This window comes from Panthera onca, chromosome A1, assembly GCF_046562875.1.
Source record: "Panthera onca isolate mPanOnc1 chromosome A1, mPanOnc1 haplotype 2, whole genome shotgun sequence".
Taxonomy (NCBI): Eukaryota; Metazoa; Chordata; class Mammalia; order Carnivora; family Felidae; genus Panthera; species Panthera onca.
In genome coordinates this window covers 177,073,839-177,097,085 of record NC_138339.1, presented here as the reverse complement: position 1 = coordinate 177,097,085, position 23,247 = coordinate 177,073,839, and the positions used below count along the sequence as shown (strand labels likewise).

The 23,247-nt window shown below is 36.9% G+C and overlaps 1 protein-coding gene across 3 annotated transcripts in view; it reads left to right on the top strand.

Annotated features, from left to right (window-relative positions):
* GPC5 (glypican 5) overlaps positions 1-23,247 on the top strand; it is a 1,417,426-nt gene that overhangs the window by 274,196 nt on the left and 1,119,983 nt on the right. The window lies entirely within an intron of this gene.

Genomic DNA, 23,247 nt, shown 5'->3' with positions numbered 1-23,247 from the left:
ATAAACATTAATTTTTTTTTAGTTATGGCAACTTAATGAGTTAATACATTAGGAAATAGTAGGAAATTGTGTGGGTTTCCATATTTGATTCAAGATTCATTTTGTATTGGGGCACCTGGGTGGCTCAGTTGATTGTTAAACTCTTCATTTCAGCTCAGGTCATGATCTCCAGTTCATGGTTTCAAGCCTTGCACTGGGCTCTGTGCTGACAGTACAGAGCCTGCTTGGGATTCTCTCTCTCCCTCTCTCTCTCTGCCCCTCCTCTTTTGTTCTTTCTTTCTCTCTCTCTTTCTCAAAATATATATATTTTTTATATCTTACAGTAAAATATTTGTTAGCTACTTTCCCCTTTCTCTCTAAGTAGAAGCCTTCTCATAGGATTAGTTCAGTGAGGTAGAGAGGACTCAGGTTTAAAATGGGGACCCACATGGATTTGAATCTGCATTCTGCCAGTAATTCTCAGATGCCTTAGACTCTTTGAGCCTGTTTCCTCATTGATAAAAAGAGAATAGTACCACATAACTTTTAGAGCATTCTTTTTTGGGAAGATAGGCAATATGTATGCAAACTACCTAGAATGGTGCCTTTTACTAAAAAAAAATGGGTAGTTATTGTTAGCATTTCAAAGGTTTTCAACACTAAAATAGACATGCCAATTATATTTTCATTAAATGAAAACTTGACAGCTTAACGTTCAGAAGTGTTTCTTCATAGACTCTTCAGAATCTGTCACAGTGATGGTGTAATGATTTTTGAAAATGTGGTATATGCAACATCATGGTGTTTTATTCCAAGAAGATTTTAGGAAGTTTTTGAAATAAAATCATCAAGTAAAAAGGACACAAGAGTTTTCTATTTTTCCCACCTTCTGTAGAGCCATTTTCTTACATATTCACAGGCTCCTTAGTAACATTCTCATATCCCATACAGTGAAGTAGGACATGTTGCTGATGTTTATCCTAAATCATTTCTCCTGAAACAAAATTATACTCCTCAGTGCTGAAAGAAGACCTCTCCCCATTGTGGCACTAATTTATCAAGTTAATAAACATCCTAATCATTAGCCTTGGAAGTTGGTTTTCTTAATCAATTTCTGATAGACATTGGATCTGAAAATCTTTGTGCCCAATCACCTCCTCCCCCTTTCTTCTTAACTTTGTGCCCAATCACGTAACTCCCCCTTTCTTTGCAGGGCCTGTGTGAGCCTGTAAGGTCCCCTTTTGCAGATTAGACATGGTGCCCTCTTTAGGTGGATGCCACACCATTGTATGGCTTGGCGGGTAGAAAGTGAGCTGGACTTCAACTCCTGCTTCCTGATTTATTCAGCTGGATGTTTTTATATAGTGAACAAGGTTCCCAACCATATGCACTGGTCCAGATCTTTCTTCAATCTGTCCCTTTCTGGAGATCAGATAAGTACTAGAACTTTTGGAAGGGATATAATAAACCAACTCAAAGTGAGACTTTTAAGGTTTCAAGTATTTCATAATTATGGGAAATAAACCTTTAGATCCAGGAAACAAATATTAGTATTATGATATTGAGTATCTCCAGAAGGGAAAACAGGCACAAGAGCTCTGAAATCAAGTCCAGATTTGATATTAATTTGAGGGCATGCCATGTAATCTCAAAGGGCCAGAGTTTTCTAATATACATAAGTAATTAGGTTTCTAAGATTCCTTTTACTATCTGTTTTGAAAACTGGAGGGCCTTTCTGTATCCTTAAAATCTATCACATAGAAAATTATCTATTTTTCCTATTTCAAACACTAAACTAACACAGGCTCATACTTCGATAAACCTGTTTTTAAGTCCTGACTTTGCCATTCACTGGTCATGTGGCCTGGGACAGCTACTAAAACCCTTTGATTCTGTTTTGTCCTGTGTGGAGAAGGTAGAAATGGTTCAAGTGGGAAAATGTCAGTAAGGCTCTGACATTGGTAGACACCAGTACCCGAAATGCTTGCTTTTTTTCTTTGCTTATTCTAAGTCCAGCCTTGAGCCAACCTCGGGGAAGCAGATTACTTTAGAATCTCAAAGAGTGAGAATCATCATTGTACTTGTGTTTTATAAAGAAGTTTTAAACAAAACTTTTGTCATATGAAACTCTGTGGTGAATTTCTAAAGAGCATTCTTTTCTTTTAGGCAAATCGTTTGATTTGATATAATCAGTAGTCCTAGGACTATCTTGAGAAACATCAATCATTACTAATAAGTTGTTAGATCCTTTTCTAAATAAAACAACTGAGATTCTCTTTTTTAACTTATGGCAACAGAAAAAGGAGATACTACTGACTTTAAATTCCTTGAAAATTGACTCATTAATATTTATTTCTGCCAACTTCAAAGTGATTTATAAGCTGTTTATCAAGCTTCGATAACCAGTTCACACATCAATGAATTTAACAAATTCAAAATAAATTACTGGAGAGCCAGCAAATAATGACTTTCTCACATTCCCAAAGCAATCTCTGAGATCTAGGACTTCCAAGTCTAGTCCTCAATAAATACATATTTTCACTTTAAGAAATCCATAGAGGTATCAGCTGTATCATATTTCTGTTGGATGAATTTCAACTGGAAAAAAAATGTTACCAGTTTCCTGAGGAAAATCTTGAGTCTCTCCTGTTTAATAAGCCGTTAGGGAAACAAAATTTAATTTACAATAGGGTATTTTCATTTTATAATTATTCTGGGGATTAAGACAATACTTAATTTAATAAAGCATTAACAGAGAGCCAGCAAAGTGTAGATACTAAAAGTGCTGGCTCTACTGTCAGACTGGATTTCACAGGTGCTCTGCCACTTACTGGCTATGAGTTTGGGCATTTGATTATTTAATCTCTCCTTTCCTTAGTCTCCTCTGTGGTGAAATGGGGCAATAATACCTACATCATAGAGTTCTCACCATAAAATGAGCTTTCACACTTCGATTAGTGTCTTATACATGTTAAATGTTTAAATCCTACTAATTATTACCACTACTATAATCACTACTAATTATTTATCATAATAAATAATTATTATTTATGAATGCTTTGTTGATTTCTGTGGTGTTTTAAATGCTTCTAAAGCAAACATACCTTTCCTAATGGGGAATAGAGTTGAAAAAAATATTATAAATTGTCATTTAATGTAAGCAAATAATTGTAAAGATTTTCCTTGAATGAGGAAAAAAACTGAATTTTCATAAAACTTTATACAACACTATAATGTGCTTTTAATATTAGTTAATTGATATTAATTAATAATATATAAAAATCATTTCATAATCATTCCTAATGTTCAGAAATCATTTAATGATCAAATGATTTCTTGTGAGGAAATCATTTGTTTATTTTATAAAATAACACTTTATTTTTTGCTATTAATTACACATAGCATATTATTTATTAATATAACTTAATATTTTAACTTATTAAAAGAACCCAGAACCTGTGTTAATTTCAGTGGTTCAACATCTTCTGAATGGAGCAAATATTACTAAGAAACTCAACTGCACATTGATTCTATACAATTTTAGAAACGAAATGGTTTTTTTTTTTAACTTTATTGACATATAAATGACAAAATCACATTTTTATTTAAATATTTGATAGAATTCATCAGTGAAAACATTTAGTCCTGGGCTTTTTGTTTTTCTTTCTTAATTTTTAAATTACCGATTCAGTCTCCTTACTTAATACTGGTCTGTTCAGATTTTCTATTTTTTTCACAATTTAGTTTTGATAGGTTCTATGTTTCTAGGAATTTACCTGTTTATTTTAGGTTATCCTGTTTGTTTGCATATAATTGTTCATAGCCGTCTCTATGACCCTTAGTATTTCTATGGTGTCAGTTGTAATGTCTCCTCTTTGACTTATAATTTTATTTATTTGAGTCTATATTTTTTTCTTAGTCTAGCTAAAGATTTGTACATTTTTTTTATCTTTTCAAAAGTCAGCTCTTAACATCATTGATATTTTCTATTGTTTGTTTGCTTTCCATTTCATTTATTTCTGCTTTGATCTTTGTTATTTCTTCTGGTAACTTTGGGCTTAGTTTATTCTCTTTTCCCTCTAGTTTCTTGAGGTGTAAAATGAGGTTGTTTATTTATGACTCACCCTCCCACCCCACTGCCCTTAATATAGGTACTTATCACTATAAACTTACTAGCTAGCACTGATTTTGCTGGATCTCATAAATTTTGGTATGCTTTGTTTTCACAGCTGGGAGTTGGGGTTTCTCTCTGGATTGTATGGCACTTTGCTGAAGGTGGGATTTATGATAAGTGTGTGTCTCAGCCTTTCCTGTTTCAGTGTAGGTATTTTCTCATTCACCCAATGTGCTCAGCTAGTTTCTGGATTTCTTTCAGAGGAAATTTCTCTATGGGTAGCTGTACATTTGGTGCATCTGCGGGAGAAGGGAAATTCAAGAGCCTCCTACGTTGCCATCTTAGGAATTACTACCACAAAAAGCTTTTTTTTTTTTTTAAGTCTGTAAGGGTTTAGAAACATAATTTCCAACAGTAAAAGTCCTAATTTGTATTTTTAAATAGATAATCAGTTTTTCACATCTCTTACCTATGCACTATTAGTAGAGATTCAGCTGGTTGCATTCAAATTATTTAGAATAGCTATTCAATTCAATTTTAATACCTATCAAAATTGAGTTTAAGGTGAATTGTACACACTAGTGCACTCTAATTAAAGTATGTTATTGAGATAACTAATACCTCATCACTTCCTCTATACACATTCACATTTATCTGCATCTGTAGAATTAAAGCATAATAAATTAATCATATGTTTTTAGGTATCTCAATGATATTCTTTCACATGAATTGAAAGGCAAATTAAAATAGTAGCCTGCATTATTTCTGGTAAGGCACTAATTTTGTTCTTTTTTATACAGTTTCCTAAAAATCACTGTTATGTGATTTTGTATAATAGAGATTGTAAGGCAAGTAGGGTTGAGGCAACACATTACTCTCTCAAGGCTGCATCCTTGATATGGTTCCTAGTGTGGGGATAATGGAGAAAATGTACATTCCAAGGACAGGGGAGAGCGTTAGGATGCTCCAAATGTCTGGGTCCAGCTCACATGTCAGCCTACAGTCATGTCCTCTCAATGACCACCTCCAACGTTCCCCAAGATGGTGTTATCTCTGAGGCAAACTTTTTTTTTATGAGCTTTCATTCATGTGTATTTTTGCATTTGACTGCCACAGAATAAAAGACTGTGACTCAAGGTTATAAATCAACTACCTATGGACACATTTTATGGGTAGTCATTGAAAGTACATCCATAATATATTTAAAGATACCATTTTAACCTTTGCCTAATTTTTATTTAACTTATGTAGAGAGATAGTGTTTAACTTGGGATTAGTATGTTATTCAAATGGACTCATTCTTCTGAGAAGTAAAACCGAAGTTCCACATGAGAAAATGGAAAGGCATAAGAATTAAATTAGTAATAATTGAAGGGGAAAGATACAAGTTTCTAGGGTAAAAGACATCTCAGAAAAAAATCCAATCATAGTGGGCCAACCGGAAGTAGAAAAACCTATAAGCTAATAAAGAAGGAAAGAAAGATTTCATGAGATCACGAGAGGCCATCCAATCCAAGTCATCATAGTATGCAAAGATCACTTCAGAACATTTTACCTACTTAATTCTGCATGCTAGGTAGTGATAGGGAAGTTGCTGTGACAGAATGGTGGCAGTAGTATGTAGCCGTAATTAGTGGGTTCTCCTCCCAGTACTAGGTCCATTGAGTTCTTTTCAGATGTGGAAAGAGGCAAACGTTTTTTGGCCAGAGAGGTAAGCCAAAGGTTCTATTGTCCAGTGATTTTCTACTCAAATACATGCTATAGTATATAGAGATAGTTCTATAACATGGTTGGCCTCTGCTGGTAAGAATTTTCTTCACATGCTTGATTAGATCTGAATCCTTTATCTTTTGGAGATTTGCCCCCTGCACTTGTGGATCATGGGGGGAGGGGAGGTCCAGTTTGGCCCTTTGATAATGTTTCTGGAGCTTGAAATGATTTCCAGTGGTGAGGGTCAGTCATGACCCAGGTACCTCATATGAGGTAAGCCTAAATATTTTTAAGAAACACATTAGACAACAAGCTTGTATAATTTAAAGATAAATATTTCCTAAGGCTTTGGTATTGCATCCAGTGTTGCATGATTAATTTGTGCTTTTATCTTTGTGAGAAAGATTATAGTCTGATTTTCTTGTGAATAAGTACTGTTAACCATGATGGTTTACTTCTACCTAATTTCCTAAGAGAGGAATAATTATTAAATGTCTTGTGAAGATCTGAAGGCCTATAAAGGGAAATCTGGACAAAGATCTCCTGGAACAGTGGTGCATCATGCTTGTGGATAGTTCTAGGTGTTTGAAAATTCATGGTACCATAGATTGTAATGTTCTGAAGATAGGGACTAAGTCTTGGCCATCTTAAATTTCAGATATTTGAAGGCTATTATTATTATTTTTTGCCTGTTTTCCTGACATCTTCTTTCCAGACTATTCATTCCTGTTTTATTCAGTTCTTTATAGGCTTTCCTGTTAAGATCACTATTTTAATTACACAACTCTGTCTGGCTCTTCTGGAGAACTTGCTGCCTCAAGATGGAGTTAGCCAGATGGGAGGAAGCTTGGGGGTATTGGTGGTGGATACTGGGCATGGATCTTTTCATTTTCTCACCGTCCCAGTCACATGCTCCTCCTTCTTCAGGGATCTGGCATCTGGAAGATTCCTGCCTGTGGCCTCAGGCCTCTGCCAAATGCACTTTTTCTGGAAAACAAGTAATGGAAGGGCAGGTTTCCAAACCTTTAATTTCTTCCTCATTCAGTTTTTGTCATGTGTGCATTTGCTTTGTTAAGTTATTGATGTTTCTCTGAGCGAACAGAGCTTTTATATCAATAACATGAGCTTTTGTCTCCTGGGAATACGAGGGTTTTCATAATACCCAGTGATTTTTAAAAAAATGTTCTGAAGCATTTTTGATTGAATTTTGAAGTGTGTAACTGTTCATATGCATCACTTATGTTTTTGGGTGGTTTGGAATAATTCTCCTCCACCTGAAATGGAATAAATTCTCTCTAAATTGGACACTGTATAAAACTTTACTTCCTTTTATTGATTAAGTTCAAGAAGTATATGATATTTTTTTAAATTTTTTAATGTTTTTATTTATTCTTGAGAGAGAGAGAGAGAGAGAGAGAGAGAGAGCACAAGCAGGGGAGGGGCAGAGAGAGAGGGAGATACAGAATTCCAAGCAGGCTCCAGGCTCTGAGCGGTCACCAGGGCTCGAACTCACGAGCCATGAGATTGTGATCTGAGCTGACTCGGACGCTCAACCAACTGAGCCACCCAGGTGCCCCAATGATATTTCTGCAGGAATTTTTGCCTCTCCCTTTCTGAGTGTTTTCTGACTATAGCAAAGCTTTTCTTGGTTGGAAATTTTTCAAATGGTTTTTAAGTGCATGGATTATCTTAGCCTCTGCAGTTAATTTTGTGTACACTTATGTTCCTCAAGAGTTTGTAAACTGGTACTAAACTCAGTCCCCGTAAATCAACAATCCTTTGGCCTCACCAATTAAAAAGTCTCCATTTTCTGATGTGTCCATTATATCCAATTTCATGATTGCACAATCCATGCTGTCTTCCTCAAGAACAGCAGCCCAATTGCTCATCTCTAGCCAACTGTTCACCTAGAGGCTTGATCTGACTCTCTTTATTATTAAGGACTCACTCCATGGGCAGACTTTTATATTATTTTTTCTCTTTAGTAAATTTCCCCACTCTCTGCTTCTGTTTTTGAGATTCGCATGAAAGCAATTTTACGCTTTTCCGAAGACTAGAATTTACCTCCAAAGGTTTTGTTAGTGCTGTCTGAAGCTTTTTTCCATTCTTTGGCTGGATTGTGAAGGCTGATTTGGTTGCCACTTTGCTGAGTTAGCTTTGATGCTCCTTCGAAGGAGTTAGTCTTGCTTATAATGTCAACCATCATCTGAACTTATAACCATTTATATTTTTCTCTTTCCCAATGCTTCCTAGAAGTACCTGGTTTAAGTTCAAGTAAAGAATGGTAGCTTACTAGCTCTTTATTCGTGGTCTTCATGTTTACTATGTCCTATAGAAAGTTTTAAAGTTTGCTTCCAAAATAGTTGATTTAAGGTCTTCAAACTCTTTTACAAAGTGACAAATATTCTCAACTTGATATTTTTACTCCAGAGGGACAGACATTCCAGTGGCCAGTACTTTGTTTCACCTTGCATAAAAACAAAAGGTTTTTTTTTAAAGTTTATTTATTTTTGAGACAGAGAGCACAAGCAGGGGAGGGGCAGAGAGAGAGGAGGGCAGAGGATCTGAAGTGGGCTCCACGCTGACAGCAGCGAGCCCGATGCGGGGCTTGAACTCACAAACCATGAGATCACGACCTGAGCCGAAGTTGGTCGCTTAACCAACTGAGCCATGCAGGCACCCCATAACAACAAGTTTTAACCACGAAAACCCCCCATCCTGACTGTAACAACCACCACGTGTCACAGTGTTCCCTGGGCTGCTGCACCTGGCACAACCCCCACTGCTGGGCCTGGAGCCTCCAGGATCAACATTGCACCGAGCACTGTGGCCATCAGTGGAACTTCTGTGGACCCAAAGGCCACTAGTGGCACACCTCAGGTTGCCATGACTCTGTGGCCACAACATAGCACACAGCCCTGAATTGAGAGTTCTGCCCAGAATCTCTTGAGTGCCTAAAACCCAGGGCAGACCTCAATGGAGGTGGTGGAAGGGACAAACAAGTGTCTACCACACTTTGCCACATCTTAACCCACAAAGACAATGGTCATATCACATGGCCCTGGTGGTATAGACTATGGTCTGTAGGCTGGGGCAATTGCTTAGCAGCTCTGGGCATCTGAGACCTTGCCTGGCTGCCCCAAGAACTAAGCAGGGAAATGTCTCTCCATATCTGTAATTATTCTTATTTGGGAGGCTGCACAGTGGAGGGTTGCATGTCCTCATGGCCACTTCTATAAACTTTTCATTTTGTGTCTTTGAAGACCTAATCCAGCTGATGATCAGAAAAGAGTCTCTCAGGGATCCCCTTGGAATGTTTCTAGGTGGCCTTGAATGTGTGTGGGGAAGCATGTGAGATGTATTAGGAGAGGCTCTGGGTAGGGTCTCTACTCACTTTTCCATTTTCACATTTAACAACTAAGGAAAAAATAAGAGGACTTTTCAAAGTCTTCCATCTCAGGAATGTTCAATCTAACCATGGGATGTTTTGCTCCTCTCCCATTTTTCTCCTGGGACTGTGCCCTTAGGGCCTGCATGGACCAGGATGGCTGGAGGCTGACGTCTGACTCTTCAACAGCTGTCATTTGAGAAAGGTAGAACCTCCCACTTTAAAAACTGAAGCTTCTGGCTTCCTTCTTCTATTTTCAGGCACTCTTTGTGTTCATTTGGAGACTAGAATAAGCAGATGAGACACTGTTGCAATTACTACTGCAACTGTTGTAAAACTACCAAGGCAAATGAAAACAGGGATAGAAATAGAAAGCCCGATCCGGTGCATGGTGGGTATAAGAGGGTCAGTGTTAAGCTATGTCCTAAATTCTTCAATGACCTTTGAGCTGTCTCTGTCTGTATGATATGGACAGTCTGATTTGAAGAAGATCTTACCTTACTCCATCAATCAGCAGTCGATGTGATACTGGGTACCACACCGGGCAAGGCCCTGTGATTGTCAAGGTGACCTCCAGGTTTGATCTAGGGGTAGGAAACCTTTACCATCCAAGTGGATAGAGAAGGATTGTAACTGGATTCTCCCATATTGCCAAACACTATGTAGTTATAATTCCCCTCAATAAAGTAGTGTGTCTAAAAAATATATCCAAAAAATTAAAAGTAGGCAAAATATTACCCTGTACTGTTTTGATAGTTTAATAGGATAAACCACCTGAGTCATCACTAGGTATAAGTAAGTTTTTCTTTTTTACTTACTGTTTTTCTCACTATAAAGGCCATACTATTCTCTGTAAAGTTAGATATCAATTTGCAGAAGATTAATACATTGTAAATAATTTTTGCCCTATTGAATTACAAGTTATTTTTTTTTGATTGAGAAAAACCCCAAAAAGCCATTATTTTATTTACCTGAAAAGTATTAACCTTATCTTTTATTATTATAACATTAGAATAATATTCTACTGTTCTTTTTTTCAGTGACCATAATGCTAATCTCTTTCCAGCAGCTTTATTGCTGTGTTTATTCCCTCATTAAGGAATTGAACAAGCCTTTCACAATAGCTCTTTATATATTAGTTTTAGAGGCATATTTTTTATCTTTTTGAAAATTATGCTTTAATGCATCGAGAAAAAAAGACACTGAAAACATTATTGCTTATAATGGGCAATTTTTTTTTTTTTGGTGGGAAGTGACAGAACCTCAAATTCATTTAAAACTTCCTAAGGGAAGGAGTGGATGTTAGACCATATAACTAAAAGGTCAAATGGTACAGATAACTGAAGTTCTGATTTGATCTAGTTCCTCGTGAGTGTTATCAGGGTTCTTGCCCACTTGTCAATGAAGCTTTCTTCTACCTTAGTTTGGTCCTCAGTCAGGCTGTCCCCAGGTGGTAACAACGTAGGCCACAAAATGTCTAGGGTCATCACCTTCTAGTTTAACTAGCAAGAAAAAATAGTACTTATTTCTCATTGATCAAAATCCCTATCCTCCTGCTCATCACTATGATTTTGGGCCTTTTCTTCTTCTGGAGGCATCTGTTGGCCCCCTGACTAGCCACCTTTGGGTCATTTTCCCACCCTGGAGCCATAAATGGGATGAGCTCACCTAAACATGTCAAGGAAGAGTTGGAGAGAGTATTTCCAGAGGATGAGTATAGGACAGCAATAAAAGCAGGAAGAAAAAAAAGAAACGAAGAGGTATACCTTATATTAATAAAAGTTGTCATATATGTTAGGAATGTGCTAAGGAGCATCAACATACATGTAAATAAATTAAGATCTGAGCAAAATAGAAAAAATATACAAATTAAAGATAAAACAGAGATAGAGAAAATGTTAGAACTATTACATAATTCCAAAATTACGATGGAGTTACTAGAAGGATTTGCTTTAAATTCACAAATAGACATCTCTATCATGTGTTACACCTTCCGAGGTAATGTTTACATAAAGGCACTAATTAATACAATTAGGCAACACATCAATAAAAAATAACCGAATAAAAATAGGCAAAGAGTTCAGGCATTCTCCAAAGAAGGCATGGCTAATAGAACATATCACAAGATGTTCTACATACTTAGTAATTAGGGACATGTAAATCAAACCACAGTGAGACAATGAGATAGCACTTCACACACCTCTACGATGGTTATAGTATAAACAGTCAACAGTAACAGTGTGGTGAGGCTATGGAGAAATTTGGACACTCATGCATTGCTAGAGGGACTGTCAAATGGTGCAGCCACTTGAGACAAGTTAGGCAATTCTGTATAGAGTTAAACATAGATTACTGCATGACCTAGCCATTCCAGGCTAAGGTGTATATCCAAAAGCACTCAATACATATATTTATAAAAAACATACATAGATATTCATGGCAGCTTTATTTATAGTAGCCAAAAAGTGGAAATGACCTGAATGTTCATCAGTTGCTGAATGGATAAATAAAATGTCATATAGCCATACAATGGGATATTTTTTATAACAAAATAGGAATGAAGTATTGTTACATGCTACAGTATGATTGAACTTTGAAAACATGATGCTATGTGAAAGAAGTCACAAAAGACCACATTTCATAAGACTCTGATCATGTTAAATGTCCAGAATAGCAAATCCATTGACCCAGAAAGTAAATTAGTGGTTATCAGGGGTTGGGGGCGGGGAGTAGAGGGAATGAAGAATTACTGCTAATGTGTACAGGATTGTTCTTGAAGGGAAAGTGATAAAAATATTGTAAAATTACATAATGATGATGGCTGCGCATCTCTGTCAACATGGTGAAATTCACCGAACTGCACATTTCAAAAGGGTGACTTTTATGGAACATCAATTGTATAACAATAAAGCTGTTATAAAAAAGTTATAATGTATCATTTTGAAAATTGACTCCTACAAAAGGAAACCCAGCATATTCCAGGGAATAATTTTCATTTATAGATTTGTCCTTTTTGTTGGCATATGCTTCTTGAGGCTTTGGGAACTTGTAGGGACAATGTGTCTTTTCATTTGTCATGTACATGACCCGCTAAAAGTTTTTTGGAGATATTTTATCATTAATGCTTCAAGGTCCTTCACAAAAAAAAAAAAAATCCCCACATTAAAGGTGCTGTTTGCTCCACAGATAGTAATCTTTATGACCTTGAAAGACTGCCTTTCTCATTGGAGAAATTTTGAGGTCAGATAAAAATGAAAAGATAGCTAATCTCATTCATTTATCCAAACCTCCACCAAAAACACTTTGTGAGAGTTTTCAGTGCACGAGGGCACTGCTAGACATTGGGTGTAGACATCCAGCTACACGGTTGGAACTGACAGTAGACTGACTTTTCCAAACCATCATAGTGTCTATTCTCCAAACAGAAGTCAGAATAATCTTAACAAAGCATAAAATAGATTATGCTTGAAATCCTTCATTGGCTTCCTGTTGACCTTAGAATAAAATCTAAAGCCTTTATACTGATCTCTAGTGCTTTGCACATCTGCCCTTTGGTGTCACTATACTCTCATCTCACACCACTCTTAAAAATTCTTTGCTCTAGGGGCACCTGGGTGCTCAGTCGGTTGAGCATCTGACTCTTGATTTCAGCTCAGGTCATGATCCCAGGGTCTTGAGATCAAGCCCTGTATTGGGCTCCACACTGGGTATGTAGCCTGCTTAAGGTTCTCTCTCTCTCTCTCTCTCTCTCTCTCTCTCTCTCTCTATCTCTATCTCCTCTGCCTCTTTCCTCCTTGTGCCCTCTATCTCAGATTCTTTGCTCTAGTCATTCTAGAGTTCTCTTGTTTCCTTTAGCATACAATCCTCTTTCTTGACTCTTGTCAGTTAGATTTTTCTGAAAGTAGGCTCTTTTCTAACCATGCCTCCCAACACCTGCATCTAGTGAATGCTGATGCTGCTTCTCATTTGGTCTTATATTGGATGCTACTAACCCTGGGAAGCTTCCCCTAGCCTCTGTAGAAAAGGTTGGGTAACTTTGTAGTATATACTAGTACACCAAAATTTTTCCTTTATAGCATTTTGTGGATATTCTGTTATTTGATTATTCATTTATATTTTATATCGATTGTACGTGCCAAGAGGACAGAGACTGTCGGTTGTGTTCATCACAGTATCTCTAGAGTCTAAGTCTCAATGGGCATGTGTTCCCTGATGAATACCTGTTAATCAACAGTGAGTCTTTCTCCTGCATTGCCTGGACTATTGGAATTGTTTACATATCGATCTCTCTGCTCCACCTTTGCTTTCCCTGTGTCTCTCTGAAAAAAAATGCAAGCTTCTCAGCATGGTGTAGAAGGCCCTCTGTGTAGTGATACCACCCCCTCCCACTCACCAGTCTGTTTCCCTTCTCCTCACCTGCCCTCCCTTGCATTAACGTTCCAGATTGAAAAATGGCACCCATTCCCCTCAACCCTATGGGGCCTTGAATATTCTACTATTTGCATGTAATCAACAAACCCAGAAGCTTAACCAGAGAATTCCCTGGGTCTTTTTCATCTCTTTATCCCTTATGCCTTTTAAACCGTCTGGCAATATTTGTTGGACTGAAATGACCTCCGCGCTCCACAGTAGAAACTTCTTGATTAATGCACTGAATTACATTTAATTTCAGGCATTTACAATTTTTCATTGAATCTTAAATTACTAGCATTTCATATCTCCCATGAGAGCACAGCAAGACAATTGTAATAATCTATGATTCTTTTAATGAATGCGCAAAACACTTCCATTTAAATTTTTATGTAGATAAATACACTGGCATTATTAATATTATATCTGCATTTATCTTAAGCCCATTCAAAAATCCCATTTATCAAATTAGATTACTGGAAATAAGGACAAAGCAAAAATGATAAACATTCAAGACAAATCTTTATAGAAGTGTATATAATCTACTCAAGGTAATTCTGGGAGTGGCCCTATGCCATGCTGTCCACCTTCCAGTTCTCATTCAGGAAGGCAAACCTCAGGTGTTTGGGCTTCCTGTTTTGCATACTATTTGGTACCAAGGCAGCCTGAACTGCTTGGGGGTTGGGGTAGGACTGAGGCCGACCACCCACCCAGACGCCCTGTAGATTCCACACACCAATCTCTAGTTTACAAAATCCTCATGATTCATCTAAGAAGTTTTAAAAACTTCTTTCTGCTCTTCACTAGTATTCTTTTTAGATGTTAGCAGCAGGCGTTTTTTTTTTTTTTTGTTTTGTTTTGTTTTGTTTTGTTTTTTGATAAAATGTTGCATGATCCTAAGTTTGGGGAAAAACTACACATAATATTCATCTCCTAGAGAGTATTGCAGGCTATTTCCATGCAGATTAGTGTGTCAAAGGCTCTGATAAATCCTGCTACTTAAAAATATCTGTCAACTACTTTAAGAAAAGCATTTTCAATATATATTTAACCAAGACCCCATATTTGCCTGAATATGTTATGGATTTCTGCTAAAAACACTTTGGAAAATGCTGCTCAGAGGTATGTTTCATGATTTATTGGTGGCTTCAGCCACAAGGAAATGACTTTTGGGGACAGTTGAAGGCAACGTAGGCTGGTATCTGGCCAGGCAGCTTCAAGTTTAGAGCTGGACTTTTGGCAGCCACGATCCTCAGATGGATCACCTCACATCAGGAAAGGGTCAGTCACCCTAAAATTTACCATGGGTTCTGAGAACACAACCCAGGAACTGAATTCCTTTGAAACTCCATGTGAACTGGATTGAATTGTATTTTCCCAGGTTTAGCAATGTGGAAAAAGAAGACTAAACATTCTGTTGACCTTCTGAAAGTGGTCTCTGTCCATAGAGAGATCAGAGTAAGCATATCTAAGATAAATATCTTTGCCTTATGTTATTCTTCTAACTTCACACTAACCATTTTTATTCAATTTCTTAGCGATATAAACTGGGAATTATAATATTCACAAGGACCGGACCATTAGGATGAATTCTCTAGATTGGATCACACAGCAAAAGCAATGTAAAACTACCAGTTTAACACTATGTATTGTTTGGACAGGTGGTGTTCCCCCACTAACTTGGATGAAGATATAAATGCTTCGTAAATATATTACAAATTCATAATCTGTAATACTGATTAGAATGTGATATTTTCATCACTTCTTGATCAAAACATAATATAATTTATTAAAATGCACATCACAATCATCAGTGCCCTTGATAGAGGGTCCCTATTTCCACACTGGGATATTAGAAAGTCCAACTATGGTGTCCCAGCCCAGAAGATAATACATAGAATCTTTTCACCCTACTTTGCTGTTGGTTTTTCCTCACACTGTCCATCAGCCAATGAATGGGTTTTAGAAAAAAAGAATAGCAGGTATTTCCTAATGTATTTTATATAGAACAAGTCTTTCCCTGTTCAGAGATAGCAAGGGACATACCTACTTTCAATTTTACTAAACTGCCATGTTGGGAATATTAAGATTGGTGAAAAGAAGAGACTGAATTAAGATTCAGAGCTAGAAAAATGCAAGTAAATGAAACACATACATTTAGTTTAATCTACAAGCAAAAGGGATATTTTGAAATAAAACAACTACAAGTAGTTTTACATCTATGAAACTTGAAATAAGGAAGGAAACATTCCGTCCTTTAACGTCTTGGTAACCAGAAGTGGTCCGATGATGGTAATACCTGTAACTTCTTCTCAGCTTTCCCTCTTTTCATATTTCTCACAGTTCCTAGCATAAAAATGAGTGGGGGTAACAGCAATGTCTTTTCTCCTTTCCTTTAATCACACCTTCTCTACCAATGAGTTCAGATTTCTGGGAAAATAAAAAGTGCTTTCCTAGAGTTACTTTCGGGACACTTGTCACATCAGCATACTAGAAATTGATTTTTTAGATTAAATTACCGCCTTATTTATATATATCCAAGACAATGTCTGAGCACCAGACCTATATATACAGTTTACTACTTTCACGTTTTCTCAGAATGTCTCAAAGACTCTTCAAAACCCACAAATCCAGAACTGATCTTAACCATCTTGTCTCCCAAACCCAATTACTCTTTGGTTTCTTCTGGCTCAGTACATCCACCTAGAGACCTAGAAACTACCCTTGACATCTTTGCCTTCACAAATTTTTCAGTCCTGATTCCTATTGATTGCACATCCTAATTGTATTTCAAATATGTCCTAGTGTCTTGTTTATAGCACCAGCCATTATCTGGCTTGAATGATTACATGCAGGTGTGTCCTTGTTAGACTGATTTTACTCAGTTTCCCCCCACTGCCCATCCCATCTTTCGGCTCACCGGAATAGCATTTGAAAAACTCAGTTGTAACCTCATTTTTTTCAGGATTTAAAGCCCTTCATTGGTAGACTTGGTGAATCTCTTTAATACGACGATCAAGGACTCTGTATCTCTGACTGCCAAACATCTCCTAATTCTATTCCTCCACCAGCAATTTCCTTCCATTCTCAGCAGTCCTGGAGTTCTTTTACAGATGTTGATAGACAGCCCAATTTCTTGAGATTCTATTGTACTGAAATAAAACCAGTAGTAGTGTTCAAAGACACTGTACCAATACGTTTGCATGTGTAGCACTGTTGTAACCATAGCACTGTAAACAAATATCCAACAGCAGGGGGAATGCTGAACAAATTAGAACGCAAATGCACCAAGGACAAGTGTACAAGCATTGTAGATCATGAATTTAAGCTACATCAGTTGATGTGAAAGGATTTTCATGTGATATTATGGAATTGAGAAGGTGAAATGACTAGAAGCTTATAAAATATGATCCTACTTTTATAAAGCATGTGGTTTTTATGGGGGCTCTTTTTATTTTTTAGAATTTTTACTTTTTAATTTTTTTTAATATTTATTTTTGAGAGAGAGTGTGTGTGTGTTGGGGGGGAAGGGTCAGAGAGAGGGAGACACAGAATCTGAAGCAGGCTCCAGGCTCCAAGCACTGTCAGCACAAAGCCTGACGCGGGGCTCAAGCTGACGAACCATGAAATCATGACCTGAGCTGAAATCTGACACTTAACCAACCAAGTACCACAGGATCCCCTATTATATTTTTAAATTTTATTCTAGCTTTTTAAAAAAATATTCATTTTTGGAGAGAGCAAATGCACACACACGAATGGGGGAGGGGCAGGGGGAGAGAGAGAGAGAGAGAGAGAGAGAGAGAGAGAGAGAGACTGAGTCTGAGTCCCAAGCAGGCTCCACGCTGTCAGCAGAGTCCGATGTTGGGCTGGAACTCAAGAACCACGAGATCATGATCTGAGCCAAGATCAAGAGTCAGATGCTTAACCAACTCAGCCACCCAGGAGACCCTGGGAGCTTTCTTTATTTTTATAAATACATATGTATATGTGTATATATGTGTATGAGTTTATGTGCAAAGAGCATGAGCACATAAACATGGGGAAACAATAGAAATGGATGCATAATGATTTGCTGCACTTAATTATCTAGGAAGGAAAAGATGCGAGTGGCCATGGTAGGGAGAGTTGGACTTAGAGAAACAAGAAAAATAATAGAAAAATATCTATGGCCTTAAAAAAATAGAATCCAGCATTATGATATGATTGCATTTGTGGCATATTATGTAAATGTGTGTGTGTGTGTGTGTGTGTGTATCTCTATGTACACATACATAAATTAGAAACATAAAACTGACATTTGTATATATCTAGTGACTTCTGGCTATGTTCCTGAAATAGGTGACATTTTAGTGACAAAACGTTTTGCAGAGTTGTGTAGAATATAATTACAACTTAATATAATCAGATGATATATTTAGTAAAATCAGACGTATATCTGCTTATACAGGTTAGTAAACCTGAGAAGAATGCTATAGAAGGTTAGGCCTCAGCCAATTTGCCTGTGGGAGGTACCCACAGTTAGGAATTGGTATGTGTTCTTCCAGACCTTTAAAATTCATTTATATGCATAAATAAATGTGATAATAGAAATATGTGATATTTTAATTTGAATACCATAAATGATATTTTACTCTCATTTTTCAATTTTTTATGTCTAGATATTTTCCTCATAACTCTTACATAGTATTTCAAATTATAATATACTATGACTATGCAGTCGTTAAAAAATGATGGACTTTCATTTCTAATTTTTCATTATTCAAAATAAATGATTTATTGAGCATCTTTGTACATGCCTCCTTGTTCTGTACTGTAGTTGTGTCTTTAGCTAAGATACCGTTAAGTAGAATTGCTGGCTGGTAGAGAGAATATACTTTAAAAATTGATAAAAAAAACCCAGCCAGACCGCCCCCTGCCAAGAGCAGATATACCCATTTAGACTTAGGCTAACAATGGAAGAGGTCATGTCCTTTTCAGCACCTTTGCCAATATTTGATACTGTCAGCCTTTGAAATGTCTTCTAGTTGGGTGGATGAAAATTGTTTATAATTTCACAGGTACATATTGATTGGTTTTCATATGTTTTTTTTCTTTCTTTTTGTTGTTGTTAATTCTCAAGTTAGCTAACATACAGTGTAGTCTTGGCTTCAGGAGTAAATTCCCATGACTCATCATTTACATACAACACCCAGTGCTCCTCCCATCAAGTACCCTCCTCAATGTCCATCACCCATTCCCCTCCCCTGACCCCACCCTCATCAACCCTCAGTTTGTTCTCTGTAGTTAAGAGTCTCTTATGGTTTCCTTCCCTCTCTGTTTTTATATTATTTTTCCTTCCCTTCCCCTATGGTCATCTGTTAAGTTTCTCAAATTCCACATATGAATGAAATCATATGATATCTGTCTTTATCTGGCTGACTTATTTCGCTTAGCATAATACCCTCCAGTTCCATCCACATTGTTGCAAATGGCAAGATTTCATTCTTTTTCATTGCTGAGTAGTATTCCATCACACACACACACACACACACACACACACACACACACACACGATCTTCTTTATCCATTCATCAGCTGATGGACATTTGGACTCTTTTCCATAATTTGGCTATTGTCAATAGTGCTACTATAAACACTGGTGTACTTGTGCCCCTTTGTATCAGCGCTCCTGTGTCCTTTGGATAAATTCCTAGTAGTGCAACTGGTGGGTGATAGGGTATTTTTAAATTTTTATTAAATTCTATTTTTACTTTTTGAGGGAACTCCACACTCGTTTCCAGATTGGCTGCACCAGTTTGCATTCCCACCAAAGGTGCAAGAGGGTTCCCCTTTCTCCACACCCTCGCCAACATCTGTTGTTGCCTGGGTTAATTTTAACCACTCTGACTGGTGTGACGGTATCTCAATGTGGATTTGATTTCTATTTCCCTGATGTTGAGCAATGTTGGATATCTTTTCATGTGTCTGTTGGCCATCTGGATGTCTTTGTTGGAAAAGTGTCTATGTATGTCTTCTGCCCATTTCATCACTGGATTATTTATTTTTTGGGTGTTGAATTTGATAAGTTCATTATAGATTTTGAAACTAACCCTTTACCTGATATGTCATTTGTAAATATCTTCTCCCATTCCATTGGTTTCCTTTTAGTTTTGTTGATCGCTTCCTTTGTTCTGCGTAAGCTTTTTATCTTGATGAGTTCCCAATAATTCATCCTTGCTTTTATTTCCCTTGCCTTCAGAGACATGTCAAGTAAGAAGTTGCGTTGGCTGAGGTCAAAGAGGTTTCTGCCTGCTTTCTCTTGTAGGATTTTGACGGTTTCCTGTCTCAAATTTAGGTTTTTCATCATTTTGAATTTATTTTTGTGTATGGTATAAGGAAGTGGTCCAGTTTTATTCTTCTGCATGTTGCTGTCCAGTTCTCCCAGCAACCATTTGCTAAAGAGACTGTCTTTTTTTCCATTGGATACTCTTTCCTGCATTGTCGAAGATTGTTTGGCCATATATTTGTGAGTCCGTGAGTCCATTTCTGGGTTCTCTATTCTGTCCCGTTGATCTATGTGTCTGTTTTTGTGCCAATACCACACTGTCTTAATGACTATAGCTTTGTAATACAGGCTAAAGTCTGGGACTGTGATGCCTCCTGCTTTGGTTTTCTTTCTCAACATTATTTTGGTTGCTCGGGGTCTTTGGTGGATCCATACAAATTTTAGGATTGTTTGTTCTAGATCTGTGAAGAATACTGGTGCTATTTTGATTGATTTTCCACTGAATGTGTACATCGCTTTGGGTAGTATCAACATTTTAACAATATTTGTTCTCCCAATCCATGAGCATGGAATGTTTTTCCATTTCTTTGTGTCTTCTTCAATTTCTTTCATAAGCTTTCTATAGTTCTTTTACCACTTTGGTTAGATTTATTCCTAGGTATTTTATGGAGTTTGATGCAATTGTAAATGGGATCAATTCCTTGATATCTCCTTCTGTTGCTTCATTATTGGTATATACAAATGCAACCAATTTCTGTACATTGATTTTATATCCTGCGACTTTGTGGAATTCATGTATCAGCTCTAGCAGTTTTTTGGTGGAGTCTTTGAGTTTTCGATGTAGATGATCATGTCATCTGTGAAAAGTGAAAGTTTGACTTCTTCTTTGCCTTTTATTTTGTTTTGTTGTTGATTGCTGAGGCTAGGACTTCCAACACTGTTAAACAACAGTGGTGAGAGTGGATATCCGTGTTGTGTTCCTGATTTCAGGGAGGAAGCTCTCAGTTTTTTTCCATTGAGGATGATATTAGCTGTGGGCCTTTAATATATGGCTTTTATGATATTAAGGTATGTACCTTCTATCCTGACTTTCTTGAGGGTTATGCTGTATATTGTCAAATGATTGTTCTGCATCTGTTGACAGGACCATGTGGTACTTATCCTTTCTTCTTTTAATGTGATCTGTCATGTTGATTGATTTGCAAATACTGAACCAGCCATGCAGCCCAGGAATGAATCCCACTTGATCATGGTGAATAATTCTTTTAATATACTGTTGAATTTAATTTGCTGGTATCTTGTTGAGAATTTTTATATCCGTGTTCATCAGGGATATTGGCCTGTAATTCTCCTTTTCAGTGGGGTCTTTGGTTTTGGAATCAAGATAACGCTGGCTTCATAGAATGAGTTTGGAAGTTTTCCTTCCATTTCTATTTTTTGGAACAGCTTGAGAAGAATAGGTATTAACTCTGCTTTAAATGTCTGGTAGAATTGCCTTGGGAAGCCATCTGGCCCAAGACTCTTATTTGTTGTGAGATTTTTGATAACTGATTCAATTTCTTCACTGGTTATGGGTCTAATCAAATTTTCTATTTCTTCCCCTTTGAGTTTTGGTAGTGTGTGAGTGTCTATGAATTTGTCCATTTTTTCCAGACTGTCCAATTTGTTGGCATATAATTTTTCATAGTGTTCTTTGATAACTGTATTTCTGTGGTGTTGGTTGTGATCTCTCCTCTTTCATTTGTGATTTTATCTATTTGGGTCCTCTTTCAAAAAATCAGTTCTTATATTCATTGAGCTGTTGTAGTGTTTTGTTTTGTTTTGTTTTTGGATTATATATTGTTTATTTCTGCTCTAATCGTTTTTATTATTTCTCTTCTTCTGCTGGCTTTGGGCTTTCTTTGCTGCTGCCTTTCTAGTTTCTTTAGGTGTGAGGTTAGGTTATATATTTGAGGGCTTTCTTGCTTTTTGAGATGGGCCTAGATTGCAATGTATTTTCCTCTTAGGACTGCCTTTGCTGCATCTTAATGGGTTTGGACTGTTGTGTTTTCATTTCATTTGCTTCCATATATTTTTTAATTTCTTCTTTAATTTCCTGGTTGACTCATTCATTCTTTAGTGGGACATTCTTTAACCTCCATGTATTTGGGGGCTTTTCAAATATTTTCTTGTGGTTGATTTCAAGTTTCATGGAGTTGTGATCTGAAAATATGCATGGTATGATCTCAATCTTTTTATGATTATTAAGGGCTGTTTTGTGACCCAGTATGTGATCTATTTTGGAGAATGTTCCATATGAACTCAAGAAGAATGTTTATGTATTTTTCTGCTTTTGGTTGAAAAGTCTGAATATATCTGTTAAGTCCATCTGGTCTAATGTGTCATTCAGAGCCCTTATCTCCTTATTGATTTTCTGCCTAGATGACCTGTCCATTGTTGTAAGTGGAATATTAAACTTCCCTACAATCACAGTATATTATCTATACATTTCTTTATGTTTGTAATTAATTTATTTATACATTTGGGTATCTTCACATTGGGTACATAAACATTTATAATTGTTAGCTCTTCTTGACGGATAGACCCCTTAATTATGATATAATGCCCTTCTTCATCTCTTATTACAGTCTGTTTTCAAATCTAGTTTGTGCTATAAGTATGGCTACTCTGGCTTTCTTTTGACATCCAGTAGCATGATAGGTGGTTCTCCATCCCCTCACTTTCAATCTCCAAGTGTCCTCAGGTCTAAAATGAGTTTCTTGTAGGCAGCATATAGATGGATCTTGTTTTATATCCATTCTGATACCCTATATCTTTTTATTGGGGCAGTCAGTCCATTTATATTCAGAGTAATTATTGAAAGATATGATTTAGTGTCATTGTTTTATCTGTTGATTTCATGTCTGTGGTGATGTCTGTGGTCCTTTGTAGTCTTTGCTGCTTTCCACTCACAGAGTTCCCCTTAGGATCTCCTGCAGGGCTGGTTTAGTGGTCATGAATGCCTTTAGTTTTTGTTTGTCTGGGAAAGCTTTTATCTCTCCTATTCTGAATGACAGCCTTGCTGGATAAAGGATTCTTGGCTGCATATTTTCCTATTCAGCACATTGAATATTTCCTGCCACTCCTTTCTGGCCTGCCAAGTTTCAGTAGATAGGTCTGCTACTACCCTTATGTGTCTGCCCTTGTAGGTTAAGGCCCGTTTGTCCCTAGCTGCTTTCAGAATTCTCTCTTTATCTTTGTATTTTGCCAGTTTCACTATGATCGGCCATGGTGTTAACCTGTTTTTGTTAATTTTGAAGGGAGTTCTCTGTGCCTCTTGGACTTGGATGCCTGTTTCCTTCTCCAGATTAGGGAAGCTATAATGTGTTCAAATAAACC